Genomic DNA, 14,676 nt, shown 5'->3' with positions numbered 1-14,676 from the left:
CTTGTATGTGCAAGACTGACATGTATGTCTTTCTCCTTCCAGTGTGTCTGCCTGACAGCAAAGGCTAGAAAGCTAGGCATTTCCCAGATTGCCTTGCAGACAGGGTTTTGAATGTAAATTAGATTCCATCAATCAGGAGTACTGTATGAGTTTTTAAACTCAAAAATGATGCAGGCACTTTGCTCCTGCTGGATCTGTGGCCATCGGCTTTGTGGGTGTCAAAAGTCAGGGCATAGAGCCTCATTCACTGCTACAGGGTAATTCTGGAGCAGCCTCAGCAGTGGTTTCCTGATATTTACTGATCCTTGATCTTGGTGCTTCTAATCATGACTTCATAATGGTGTGGTTCTAGGAACTGAGAGCTGTGTGGCAACTTCTCAATTAGGCAGCAGCTCCTTTGGTGGATCAGGCCAATAACGTAGTTTTGAGAATCATTCCTGAAGGCTCCAACTCGAGTCATTACTTCCTGGAGTGAATTTGATGTTCTGCAACTAAATGTAGGTGGGTTATATTCTTGAATTCATCTTCTGGCAATTTAGTCATAGATATACCTATCATCCATGTGTGTGCAAAAATGTATGCAGAGCATTCACCAAAGCATTGCTTCATATCAGGAAAGAGCTGGAAATAACCTAAATGACCATTAACAGAAATTGGTTAAATAAATTGTGCTGAATCCTCACAACTGAACCTTACACTGACAGTTTAATTTTTTTTAAAGAAATAGATCTAGCTATATGGTTATGGAAAGAGATGCATAATATAATGTTAAATATTTTATTTTTGCTTGGATAGCCACACCTACCACCAACAGCCCATATACTTGGGAAATGATGACTCCACCCCTGGCTCTTGGATGAGCTCTTAGCTCAGGCCTAACTAATTCATGTAACCCCCACCCTTTCTAGGAGGACTGTTTCTGCCAGGGGCACATGACCTAATACATTCCAATGAGATATGAAAAGCAGTTGGCTTGGGCCTCTAGGGAAAAAAATAATAAAATTAAAGCTTTCTTGTTCTTCTGAGAGATCTTTAAGAAATAACTTCTCTCTCTGCCTAGATATGGATGTGTAAGTATGCAGCCGTGGGGATGTTAGCAAGTCATATTGCAGCCAAGATGAGAAGCCAGCCCTAGCAATCACACCATGAAAGGCAGAGCAGAAAGAAAGAAACTAGGCCTCTGATAAGATCATTAAGCCACTGAGTCAAATCAACCTTGAACCAAGCTCTTTCTCTGAACTTCCAGTTACGTAAGTCAACAAGTCCTGTTTATTACTCGGTACAGTTTGAGTTCAGTTTTTGGTTACTTGCAATGAAACATGTTCTATAAATTAAGTGAAAAAAGAAGCAAGGAGCAAAATGAAAGCATAGAAGGTATTACCCATTTGTGTTAAAAAACAGAAATAAATAAAAATGCACATATACATGGAAGGAAACACAATTGTTCACTGTGATTATTTCTGAGGAGTGGATTTGGGAGTTCTGAGGTGAGAAAGAGAGAGAGAAAGACTTTTCATTATTTATTTATTTTTGTATTTGAACTTGTTTCACCAGTTGCTTATATTACTTTAATAATTCTACCTTTAAAATAGAATTACTCGTTCGGTTCATAAGGAAATACCTTACAAAGGAATGGTTGGGAGTGATTTAATAACTGTGCACAGGCAGAGAGGGGAGGGAAAGAAGACCTTTGAGTCACACCGTCTCCATTGGCATGGGCAGGAGCCATCAGGCTCTATACCCACCCCCCACCCCCCAGTTGAATGTCATTCAGGAAAAGGCAGCTGGCCCCAGGCTTACGACAGAGAGGATGCTGAGGACTGTCTATAGACAACACACCCTGAGGTTTGGTTGACCTCATGCAGTTAAGCTGTCTCTGGAAGAAATCTGGGAGCTGTTGAAGGAGGAGACGTGCTCTTGAGTTCCCCTTTCATTATGCAGTTGAAGTACCTTGACATTCTGTGCCTGAGGCTTCTGGAAAGAGGCCAGTGAAGAACCAGGCACCATTGGTCTTTTACATCAGCTTCCCCCATGGCACCAACTTCAGAGCAGTGAGAACCAACCTCTCACAACATCCTTCCTCACACCAAACACTATCAGTCATCACAAGAAACCTTGCTTGGCTTTTTCATCCTTCCCTTTTCGTGTTCTTGTTGCTCCCTCTGCCTTGAATGCCTCCACGGGTTGGGTTTCCTGGGAAGCAGCTCTGAAAGATGCTTAGTGAGCAGGAAGTTCATGAGGGAGAGCTCCTGCAGACATGGGCAGAGGGGACGCTTGGACTGTGGTGCTGAAAGGAATAACTCTTATTTCTCTCTAAGAAAAAAGCTCTACTTTTCTTCTATTCTACTACTCCCACCACTTCACCTCTGGTCACCAAACGTGTGGGACTTTTACACCAAGCGATTCTCCAACACCAGCTGAGGGTCCTACAATTTGACTCAATCTGGACACGATCTACCTGGGACTAGACAGACCCTGTAGGTTGAGGACTCAGTCCCACAGGACTGCCCCTCCCACCCCTTCAGATGCCAACTGCAAGTCCAGGTTGTCACCTGTGCTTCATACCCACCAGCTACAAGTCAGAGCCTCCCACAACCCCCTCCTCAGGTTCAATAATTTGCTAGAATATCACACAGAACTCAGGAAAACAGATTACTTATTAGATTACTGGTTTACTTTAAAAGGATACAACTCAGGAGCAGCCAGATGGAATTGATGCACAGGGCTAGGTATGTGGGAAGGGGTGTGAAGTTTCCATGCCTTCTCCAGGCATGCCACCCTCCCAGCACCTCCACTTGTTCACCAACCCAGAAGCTCTCCAAACCCCATCATTTAGGATTTTTATGGAGGTTTCATTACATAGGCATGATTGATTAAATCATTGGCCATTGGTAATTAATTCAACCTGGTCCCTCTCTCCTCCCCGCCAGAGGTTGTGGGTGAGGCTGAAAGTTCTAAATCTAACAAAGCCTCAGCCAACACCACAGGAGCTCTGAAGCTAAGATGGCCCTTCAGAGTTGTCCCAAATTGGGGTGAAGGGCCATGCCTTTGTATCCCTGAGTCAGTCAGTCATAGGGTGCAGGTGCCCCAGGGGAAAGGGGCCACACTGAGTAAGGTGGGTCTCCATAGCTGAGAGCTGTGACAACCTTCCTGCAGCAAGGGACATAAATCCTTCAGGCCCGAAGGGGACCTGGGGGGCACAGCATCCCCAACAATTGTTCCCTATTCTCATATGCTTGCCAACCCCGCCTGCTCTCCTCCACACATGCTCTTATAAACTCTTTTCAAATAGCATCATCAGTGTCCGGCCCCAAACTTTTAGCTACAGTTTTTCTCATTATTTCTCAGTGAAAAACTACATTCTAAGCTAAGCACTGTGCTAAGCACTTCACATTCTTCATCTCATGTAATAGTCCAAACAACATGAGGTCAGGACAACACTGCCCTCATTTAACAGATGAGGGATCTGAGTCCCAATTAGGTTAACTACCTTATCCAAGGTCACAATGGCTAATAATTGTGTGTCCCTACATACTAGCAACCCTGCCTATCACAGACGGTATCAAGGGCAGCCTCAAAGGGAAAAGAATTCTCAACAGGGCAGTCCTGTGGAAGGAGAGAATCAACATGGCAGCTTCTGGGAGCGGTGAGGATCTGGGTTATTTCCATCCATGTCCATTAGCCCCTCCCCAAAACACCCTAAATCACATAGGCTCCAACGAAAAGACACAAGCCTTTGTCATGTGTCCCTGTCACCACTCCTAAGTCTCTCGAATATAGAAATTCTCCATCACCACTGGCCAGACCAACCCCTGCCCCGTTGCCCCACGGCTCTGGAGGTCCCAGAGTGGAATGGACGACTCAAAGGTGCTAAACCACTGGCTGTAGGTAGCCCCGATCGTCAGCAGGCCCAAACTCCTGCAGGTCTGCGCTGTTTCACTGTGTCTTGACAACTCTCTCCTCTCTGCCCAAAGGGCCGTTTCAAACATTACTACCATTACTACCACTTTTTTAAAAAAACAGATGAGCCTATTTGTAAAACTAGAATGTAGAGAACAGACTCATCCTCCACCCTCAACTCTGTCCCAGTCATTCAGTTAAAGAGACCAAGGCAGTGGTACCCACAATTTCCGGTCACTGCACTTAATTTTAAAAGCAAGAAAAGAAAAGAGAAGCCTAAACCGTGCTATTACGGTGACTAATTAAAGTTTTTCTTTGCAGTTACAATGGTTACAATGCATTCAATTTTGAGGATCATTACTTTTCGTGTAGCTTCTTTCAAGAGCTTGGTTTAAGGTTTTAAGTTAAACCACAAGGCAAGGCTTCAAGCCACAGATCATGCTTCCACCAACGGCAATGCACGGGTTGCCCAGGAGCACTCCAAAGGAGAACCTGATTATGGAGCTGCCATTTCTTCTCAAGTACGTGAACTGCAAAGGGAAGGGAGCAGCTACTCTCTTTGTAAGCGATCCAATGAGTTTATAGACAGGGGTGTGTTTGCGTATAGCCTTTAGCTAATGTTCCAAATTCAGGGTGTTCATTTCCTACTTAACATTCATTTATTCCACAAAAAGACGTGAGTTACCATAAGGGTGCCCGACACTCTGATGTATGTCGGGGGAAGAAGTAGGGAGTAGGCAAGGCTTAGAGATGGCTCTGGGGAGAAGGCGGACAGGAGCTCAACCCAGTGGACTGGTGTGATGGAGACAGCTTGCTCTAGTGCAGGGCGATCGTGCTCATCTCCTTCCAGCGCCATGTTAGTCTCACTTTGATTGTAATTTGAAATTGGCCATCGTGGGATTCTTTACACCACGCACACGGTAAACACCACAATCAGGGCTTTTTCCCACACCCTTTGGGAGAGCCAGAGTCCCAGCACCGCACTGTCTGGGTAGCATTTCCCAGATGAGAAACTGAGGAAGAGAGAAGAAGGGTGTTTATTCTTGGTCTTTTTTAGTATGCCAGCACGCTGTCAGCACACCCCAGGTGCTCAATAAATATTTATTACCTAAGTAAAATGGGGACGCTCAATTCCTTTTCTCCTTCTCCCTAAGTTGTTGACAAAACGTATATGAAAGTGTGAAGGATAATGCAGCTCTACTAAACTAAAATGTAGTTGCAGAAACATGTACCTAAACCTTAGGAAATGTAACACTGGGTGTTACAGGAAAAACAACTTGCTAACATATTCCACTCTAGCAAGCTCTGAGGACCCTTTTTTTCTAATCAAATTGAACATGATACCCTCCAGATCTCCAAAGTGTGGCCTAGAGCCCGCAAAGCCAGTTTGGACTAAGGCTCCCCATTTTGAACAGTAAAAGATTTCACACACAACACAGACATTTCAGGCACAGACAAAGCGCTAATCCATAGTGAAACTGATGCTCTCTACAGCCAAATATTTAGGCAAAGGTCAAGTCTGATTTCCACCGATGATACCTGCAAGTTAATAAAACAATCTGCTGACATTTGGAAATGTGTGTTGGCCAAAGTGAATAGTAAAGAAAGTATGTTTTCCATTAGAAAATGACAGGTGTTGGATATGAGGGTCAAATGATAAGAGGTACCCATCCATATGAAATAGCTTATTTTTAGTCTTACCTTTTCAAAGTACCCAGAAAAAGAGAAAAAGAAACTGTTATGGATACAGAGAAGCAAGTCAGTAGCAACCACTCCCCAATGCCGTATTGCCAATGTCCATTTGGAATCAGATTACAGACAAAACGCAATTCTGAGCCCTCAACGTACAGCTTACATTCCTCTGTCTGCCACCCCATCCCCCCGACTTCCTCCCACCCTCCACTCTGATAACCATGTGAATGCTCAAAAGTCAAGACTGGGTTAAGAGGGGACCAAAAAGAATGTTTTAGATGAAATCAGATGTGACCCCTGGAATCAGGAGCATTTGCTGAGCATGGTTTTAATTATGGGGGCTCCGTCAGCTTCCCGATACCACTCTTTGCTGCAGCCTGGTGCACCTCTAAAAATGTGCGCGGCCTGCCAGCCTGCCAGCAGGAAGAGTTTATGGGCTCACACTCCATTAAAAAAAGTAAATAAATCAGAAGCCCCTGAGGCAATCACATGTTTAGAAGCAACGAAATTGCAACCTGTTTACCTCTCAGACATTTAAATTCCCAGCCCAGGCACAGCCTTACAAGCTAAGACTAAACCTTATTGTGAAGGAATTAAAATTCTTTGGCTCTGATGCAGTCTGGCGTATGGCATATGGCCCATAGCTGAAACCCAAGGGCTCATCCTGCATTTTCCGAGGTCTCATAAAATTGTCGAGCCCTAACGGAAGGAATGAGTTTTGCGTCTTAAAAATGTGTAGGTACTTCATTATAAGCTCAGGTTCTTTAAATGGGGCAGTCAGTTGAACTCTAGGAGCGAGGCCACTTCAAGATGCAAAGGAAATGAAGTCCATAAATGTGAGAGTTTGGATCTAATATCACTGGGGGGAAAATTCCGAAGTCACTGGAAAGAAAGACATGAGAGAGCTGAGGACTGAAAGCAAAAGAAGAGTCTCAAGTCCATGGAGTGAGAAGGGGCAGCTGAAAGCATTTACCTCTAAGAGAGAAGAGTGCCAGCCATCAAAATTTTCCTCTTCCAATAGGTGAAGTGTTGGAGTGACAGTTACTTTTATGTGTCAACTTGGCTAGGTGATGGCGCCCAGTTATTTGTTCAAACACTAACCTACATGTTGCTGTCAGGTACTTTTTTTAAGACTTGATTAATGTTTAAAAATCAGACTTTGAGTAAAGCAGGTTACTTTCATAATGTGGGTGGGCCTCACCCAATCAGATGAAGGTCTTAAGAGAAAAGAACTGGGATCGCCTGAGGAAAAAGGAATTCTGCCTGCAGACTGCTTTCAGATGCAGGGCTGCAATGACAACTCTCCTCTGGGTCTCCAGCATATGGCCTGCCCTGCAGATCTCAGACCTTCCAGCCTCCACAATCAAATGAACCAATTCCTTAAAATAAATCTCTCTCTGTATAAATATATCCTATTGGTTGTTCTTCTCTGGAGAATCCTGAGAATTCTGGGTTATTCAAGAAAGCAGAGGGAGGCTTCGTGCCTCTGCATGGACCAGCTAGTCTCAGAGAGAGAAGTCGGTCTGTAGAGAGAAGTCAAAATGAAAGAAAGTCCTAATGGCATTCAAGGCCTTGCCCTTGGTGCTTTCGGAGGCCTGTTCCATTCCGCCCCTCCACTGCCAGGTGTGTGTTTTATTTGACCACCTGTGTTGAGGCATAGTTGACATACTAAATGGAACATATTTAAAGTATACAATTTGATAAGTTTTGACATATGTATGCATCCATGAAACCAACACCACAATCCAGATAATGACCATAGCATTGTTCTCAAACGCTTCCCTGTGCACTTCTATGATAGATACTTTTCTCCAGTGCTGCCTCCACCCTCTTCTGCCTGTGACCACTGATCTGCTTTCAGTCACTACAGATTACTTTGCATTTTCTGCAATCATATATAAAAGGAATCATACAATATGTACTCTTTTTGTGGGGGAGGGGTTGGGCTTCTTTCATACAGTATAATTATTTGGAGATTCATCATGTTGTTGTGTGTATCAATAATTCATTATTTTTTATTCCCAAGTATTATTCCACTCTATGGATATACCACAGTCTGTTTATCCATTTATCTGCTGGTGGAAATTGGGTAGTTTCCAGTTTGGGGCTGTTACCAATGAAGCTGCTGTGAACATTCAGGTCTTTGTCTGGACATCTGCAGGGGTCGGCAGACTATGGCTTATTTAGTATTTCCCACAAACACAGCCATGCACATTTACTCATTTACTCATTTGCCTATTGTCTATGGCTGCTTTTGCATTACAGTAGCACGATATGCAGCATCTTGGCTTGCAAAGCCTGAAACACTTAATTTACAATTTCTGACCCCTGCTCTTGTATAAATTCCTAGGAGTAGAATAACTGGGCATTAAGTAGGTGCATGTTTAGCTTTTCATAGAAATGGCTGAACTGTTTTCCAAAGTGGTTGCACCATTTTCTATCCCCATCAGCAATGTATGAGAATTCCAGTTGCACCTTAGCCTTGCCAAAACTTAATATGCTCTTTCTGTTTAATTTTAGCCATTCTACTAGATGTGTAGTGGTATCACATTGTGATTGTAATTTGCATTTATCTGACAACTAATGGTATTGAAACTTTCTTCGTGTGTTTATTTTTTATCTCTATCTTTTTTGGTGAATGTCTGTTTCAAGTATTTTTATTATTTGAGAGAGGGAGGATTTGTTTTCTTATGATCCAGTTTTGAGAGTTCTTTATATAATCTGGATACCAACCTTGTATTAGACATGCGATTTGCTAACATTTTTCCCACTCTCTGGCTCATCTTTTCATCCTCTTAACAGGATTCTTCAAAGAGCAGAAGTTTTTAATATTAATGAAAAGCCATTTATAATTTTAATTTTGTGTATCATGCTTTAGATATTATACTTAAAAAAATCTTTATCTTCTCCAAGATCATAGACTTTCTTCTATGAATTTTGTAGTTTGAAGTTTTACTCAAAGCTATTTTGAGAAATATTGAGAAATGCTCAAACAATTTTTTAAAAATTTGCATATGGATATCCAATTGTTCCTGAATCATGTGTTAAAAAGACTATCCTCTCTCCATTGAATTGCCTTTGCAACTTTGTTGAAAAATTAATTGACCATATGTGTCTACACGTAGGTCTACAATCAATTTCTTGACTCCCTACTCTGTTTCATTAACCTATTTGTCTATCCTGATGTCAGTGCCACACTATCCTTATTATAATAAGATATTTTAATAAGACTTGAAGTCAGGTAGTAGAGGTCCTCCAATTTTGTTCTTCTATTTCAGAATTGTTTTAGCTATTGTATGTCTTATGCATTTCCATTTGGATTTTAGAGTCAACCTATCAGTTTCTAACAACAAAAAAAACCCACCAAATATTATGCTGGAACTTTTATTAGAATTGTTGAATCTATAGATCAAGTTGGGAAAAATTGACATCTTAATACTACAGATTCCTCTGCATCCTGAACACTATATAGCTTTCCAATTTTTGTTTAGATGTCCTTTAACTTGTCCCAGTTTTGTAATTCTCAGTGTACAGGTCCCGCAACCACCAGTTGATTTGGAAACAATTGTTCCTCTTGCACAATAATGCAGGGTCACAAAATAAACACATCCCATCTTTATTTAAAATTTTGATATTTTACTCATCACACATTTTTTGCATTAATTTTGATATTTTAAAAGATTACCAGATTATAAAAGGTTATAATATTATTTATCTTGATTACTGAGTTTTCATTGTCCCCTAAATTCTGGGGCCAAGATGAGTGCTTCACATAGCTCACACTCCTGCCAGCCCCGTCTAAATATTTCATATTTATTGATGCTAATGTTTTTTTAATTTCCACTTCCAATTGTTTATTGCTAGTATATAGAAATAAAATTGATTTTTATATATTGATCCTATCCTGCATCCTTGCTAAGTCATCCTGTTAGTTTTGGTACGTTTTCTATAGATTTCTTTGAATTTCCTACATATTCGATTATGTTGTCAATTTTCTGGAAGAAACCGGGTAGAACTTGTATTATTTCTTCCTTAAATTTTTGGTAGAATTCACTAGTGAAGTCACCTGGGCTGGCATTTTCTTTGGGAGAAGGTTTTTAACTACAAATTCAATTTCATTAACAAATATAAAGCTATTCAGGTTATCTATTTTTTTCTTGAGTCAGTTTTGGTAGTTTGTCTTTCAACAAAGTTTTTCACTTCACCTGAGTTATTGGATTAACCAGTATAAAGCTATCATATTCTCTTATTATCATTTTAATATCTGTAGAATCTGTTGCTATGTCATCTTTCCCATTCCTAGTATTAGTAATTAATAATTTTTGTTTCTTTCTCTTTTGTTTACCTCTCTTCTAGGAAAAAAAAAAAGCTTTTAAATATATTAATTTAAAAATTGTTTTTATGTTTTCTATTTCTCCGATTTTCACTCCAATCTTTAGTATTTCCTTTCTTTTCACTTTTGGCATCATTTGCTCTTCTCTTTTTAGTTTCTTAAAGTAGTGGGACTTGAAATTTTCTTCTTTTCCAGTATAGATGGTTAGTGCTATAAATTTTCATTTAAATACTGCTTTAGCTGCATCCTAAAAATTTTGATGCAGTGTGATTTCATTTTCATTCAATTCAAAATACTATCTAATTTCCCTATTATTTATTCTCTGATCCTTGAGTGTGTTATTTAGTATCCAACTATTTAGAGATTTTTCAGATACATTTCTTTTATTGATTTCTAGCCTAAAACCATTATGTTCAGAGATAATATTTTATATAAACTTAATCCAATTATTGAGATTTTTCACAGCCCAGAGTATAATCTATTTTGGTAAATACTTCATGTACACTTGAAAAGAATGTTAATTCTGCTATTATTGGGTGGAGTGTTCTGTAATGGTCAATTAGGTTAAATTGGCTGTCCATATTGTTCAAGTCTTCTATATCTGTGTTAATTTTCTATCTAGTTGTTCTATCAATTTGCTTTCTTTTTTTGAGGAAGATTAACCCTGAGCTAACATCTGCCAATCCTCCTCTTTTTTTCTGAGTAAGACTGGCCCTAAGTTAACATCCATGCCCATCTTCCTCTACTTTACATGTGGGATGGCTACCACAGCAAGGCCTGCCACTTGGTGCCATGTCCACACCTGGGATCCGAATCAGCAAACCCTGGGCCACTGAAGCACAACATGTGCGCCCAACCACTGCGCCACCGGGCCAGTCCCTTCTATCAATTTTTGAGAGAGGAGCATTGAATTCTCCTAATTGTGGATTTGTCTGGTTCATTTTCAGTTCTCTCAATTTTTGCCTCATGTATTTGAAGCACTATTGCTATGTGCATACACTCAAGATACATTGGTATGTTTATAAAACCAAGTAGAGCATCTTGTGACCCTAAACTAAATTGCTTCAGAAAAGAATAACTCAAACATGTTTTTAAAAATAGCATGTTTTCCTCTTCTTATGCTACTTGAAATCTCATTGGAGAAGAAAGACCATGACACTATAGCAAATAACACAAGGCCATTTATTATAACCAGCTAGATCTGCTTCAGAAATATTCTACAGGACTCCAAAGGGGCTTGAGTTCAATCAGCATTGGGCTTGTCTGCGTGCTTCCTTCTTTTGTTCTTCCTTGCTTCTTCTCTCTCTCTCACTGCCTCTCTCTCTCCCTCCCCCATTCCCTCCCTTCCTTCCTTTCATTTCACACTTACTTTGTACTTAATTCAAGTCTGTTCCTTTGTCAGAAGAGGACACAGAGTTGATTCAAATAAGCTCCCTGACCTCAGAGTATATAAGAAGGGAAGTTGGCTTAGAAGAAGTGGGACTTGAGTTGGGCCTTGAAAGACAATCGCTGAAGGACACATTCTGTAGGATGAAGAATAGATTTGATATATTCATTATAAAATGAATTTTGTGGTTGTCTGTAAAACTCGAAATTTTCAAGTCTTCTATTTGATCCTTATTGATCAAAAAATAAAGGTGCTTGTTTTTTTTCCTACTAGTGAAATCATATACACTTAGGAAATGGGGGGGAGGTGCAGAGGGGGGGACTACATAACAGGGAAATAACCTGTGTGTCAGTAGTGTCATTAGGTGTGCTTCCTAATCACACTGTCTATGTATAACCACTATAGACATTTTGGTACTTTTCTAGGGTTTTTTTTTTTGTTTATTAAATACAATCATTATGTTTTATATCCTGATCTTTTCTTGACATTCTCTCCAGGATTTTATATTTTATTATCGTTTTGGTCTAAGTAATTTTAAAAATAGTCTAACTGAGTAGCTAAACAATAGTTTACTTTAAAAATTCCCTATTGTTTTGTATTGAGATTGTTACTAGTATTCCCTTATTAAAAATGTTCTGTCAATAGATTGTTATAAACTCCATAGTTATGATTTTAGTGTTTTATAGGTAGAAGGAACTTTTAGAGATTACCAAGTCCAACCATCTCAATTTCAGACAAGAAACTGAGCATACGGATAATTAACTGAGTTGTTTTGAGCTATGCTTCTCAAACTTTAACGTGTATGGGGATCACCTAGGGATCTTATTGAAATACAGACTATGATTCAGTAGGTCTGGGGTGGAGTCCAATATTCTGCATTTGTGACAAGCTCCCAGATGATGCAGATGATGCTCAAAATATGATTCATGCATCAGATGAAGAATTTGCATCGAAATGTATCTGTCTGCAAAACCCAAGCATGACCAACTACTCTCTGCTTTCTCTCTCACCTAGGATAAGGCTACAGTGACTATCTAAGACCAATGGGTAGAAGCTTCCAAATGTAAAGGATATCTTTTCCACCAAGTGACGGAGATATGTGAGCTCTGGCTGAACACCCAAATGGTGGAGACTTTTAATGGAAATTCAATGATGGAGAAGAGCATCTATCATCTAGTGAACTTGAAGGACCTCCCAACTCCAAGGTTAAGACTTTATGTGTTAATATTCAGAATGTTTACCTGAACAGCTACTTCCTCAGCCATTTAAGATTCAAAGAGCCATTTTCTGATAGAAGTTGCATTGCTAGGCAGAAAAACCAGATGAAATTAGTACCTCTTTTTAACCAGACTGAGTGGGAGTTAGAGACCCAGGAGATGGCCAGAATTGTCACATGAAAGAAAGCTCTCTCTTTCTCTCTCCCTTTTGGAAAAATAAAACCTCACATTTGAGAAATTTTCAGAAATATAATTTGCATTTGAAGAAAATGTCAGAATTATTTAACACAAGATGGGAAGCAAAAGTGAAAATGTAAATGATTGGGGTCTCTTTACAAAAGGAAGATAGTGTCTCTTCTCAGTAAAGACACATTTCTCTTTACAAGGTTTTCATATGATAATGTTCTCCTTGAAACATGTTAAATGCCTGAGTCGTAAATTTCAGATTGTCACTGCATGATGAGCTCCAGCATGAGAGAGGAAAAGGGACTAGTTGTTTTTCTTGCGAGCCACATTAAAATTCCTGAAAATTCCCATTTGAGTTGTCGATTTTACTTAAGTTTTCCAAAAGCTGCAACCCCTGCATGCATGGGAGAGACGACACCTTAGAGATGCCCACACTGTGTAGCTCATGACTGTGACCTGCCTCCAGCGTTCTGGACTGCCACTCCCAGGGACCTGTCAGACTTCTCTCAGTGGGTTACCTGCTGCTCAGTCTGTGTAAGACCAAGCTCATTATCCACCTTTCCTGCCAAACCCGGGTCCTCCTCCTGATTCTGAATAAATTCATTTCATGTCACTTTCCTCTTCTCAAAAGCACAAGTCAGATTCTCCCATACCCGATCTCCACTCTCACATCAAGTCCCATTGATTCCTCTGTTCCAAATGGTTCAAAAATTTAATCCCCACTGCCTCCATTCAATTTCTTGTGGTCTCAATGTTTCTGCTGCATCTTCCACACTGTTACCAGATTATTCTTTTCAAAGGATAAATATTATTCTTCCTGAGCGCTCCGTCATTCTTTGATCAGGAATCTTTGACTGACTAAGGCGTAAAGGTCACACTTTCTCACCTGGGATTCCAAGCCTTCTTTGAATTGCCCCTAACCTTTCTGCTCAGCCTCATTTTCATTTAAGCTACAGTCCAGCTAAACAAAAGAACATGCTACTCCTGAAAGACATATTTAGGAAGCTAAGTTTGCATAGAGGTTACAAGGCTTTGGGTTCAAGTCCTAGTTCCACTCTTTCCAAGCTTTGTGGGACCTTGAAGTTAACTCTGAGCCAGTCTCCCATTTTTAAAACAAGGATACTAACAGTGCCAACCTCCTATAATCAGTGCAAGGATTCAAGTTAAAACTTAGAACAGAGCTTCCAGTTTCTGCTCAAGCGTATAGAGTATTAGAACAAGCATCGTTTCTGATCTTACAGCAAAAGGGGCTGCAAGCTCATGAATATTCTCTAGTCAAAAACTTGAGATGACAGTGCAATGGACTAGTCCCAAATCTAAGGAGAGACAGTGCTGTGCAGAGAGGGATGGGACACGAGCATTCGCTCACCCAGGGAAGATGCTTCCCTGGGGCAGATTTAGCAGAACACTGGCAAGAGTTCAGTTAGAATAGTTCATGGGTGGAGGCTGTTGAGAAAGGATAGAGCCCCTGGGAGCCACAGATATAAGGGAGTTTACACACTTTTGCAGGCTTTTTCTCCATGGACAGCACTTGGGAGAATCTTAATCAAGTGTCCCTCACAGCTCAGGCCTGGGGTTGGGGGACAGCAGTGACTGCAAAGTGTATATAAAATATCACCAGCACCCTTCACACAATGGAGGACCTCATTTTTTGGATGGTCGAATCTACCTTGTGTTTGTACAGAGCTTTATTGTTTGCAATAACATTATGTATTTGAAGGCAGGAATTCCTGGCTTAATTTTTTTTATAGACACCGAAAAAAGAGGTCAAATAATTGGGTCCCTTTCCCAGAGGAACACAAAGAATTTCTTTAAAAGTAGGTCAAAAATCATGGTCCAGTGCTTTTTCTATGAGTCCACTTCCTGGAGTTGGTAGGAAACATCTATTTAAACATGAGATGTTAACGATTTTATCATCCATGCACTCATTTTGTTTGATTTACTGCTATCCTGTCAGTTAG

At 40.4% G+C, this 14,676-nt stretch overlaps 1 long non-coding RNA gene across 1 annotated transcript; it reads left to right on the top strand.

Moving 5' to 3' along the window:
• The first annotated feature begins 359 nt into the window (after nucleotides 1–359).
• On the top strand, nucleotides 360–13,065 carry LOC138923341 (uncharacterized). Its single transcript, XR_011436824.1, has 3 exons — nucleotides 360–501; nucleotides 1,061–1,250; nucleotides 12,327–13,065. It is a non-coding gene; the product is annotated as an uncharacterized lncRNA (long non-coding RNA).
• The last annotated feature ends 1,611 nt before the right edge of the window (nucleotides 13,066–14,676 follow it).

The sequence above is a fragment of the Equus caballus genome, chromosome 3 (assembly GCF_041296265.1).
Source record: "Equus caballus isolate H_3958 breed thoroughbred chromosome 3, TB-T2T, whole genome shotgun sequence".
Lineage (NCBI taxonomy): Eukaryota > Metazoa > Chordata > Mammalia > Perissodactyla > Equidae > Equus > Equus caballus.
The sequence above is the reverse complement of the archived record's forward strand: the minus strand, read 5'-3'. Positions and strand labels throughout refer to the sequence as shown.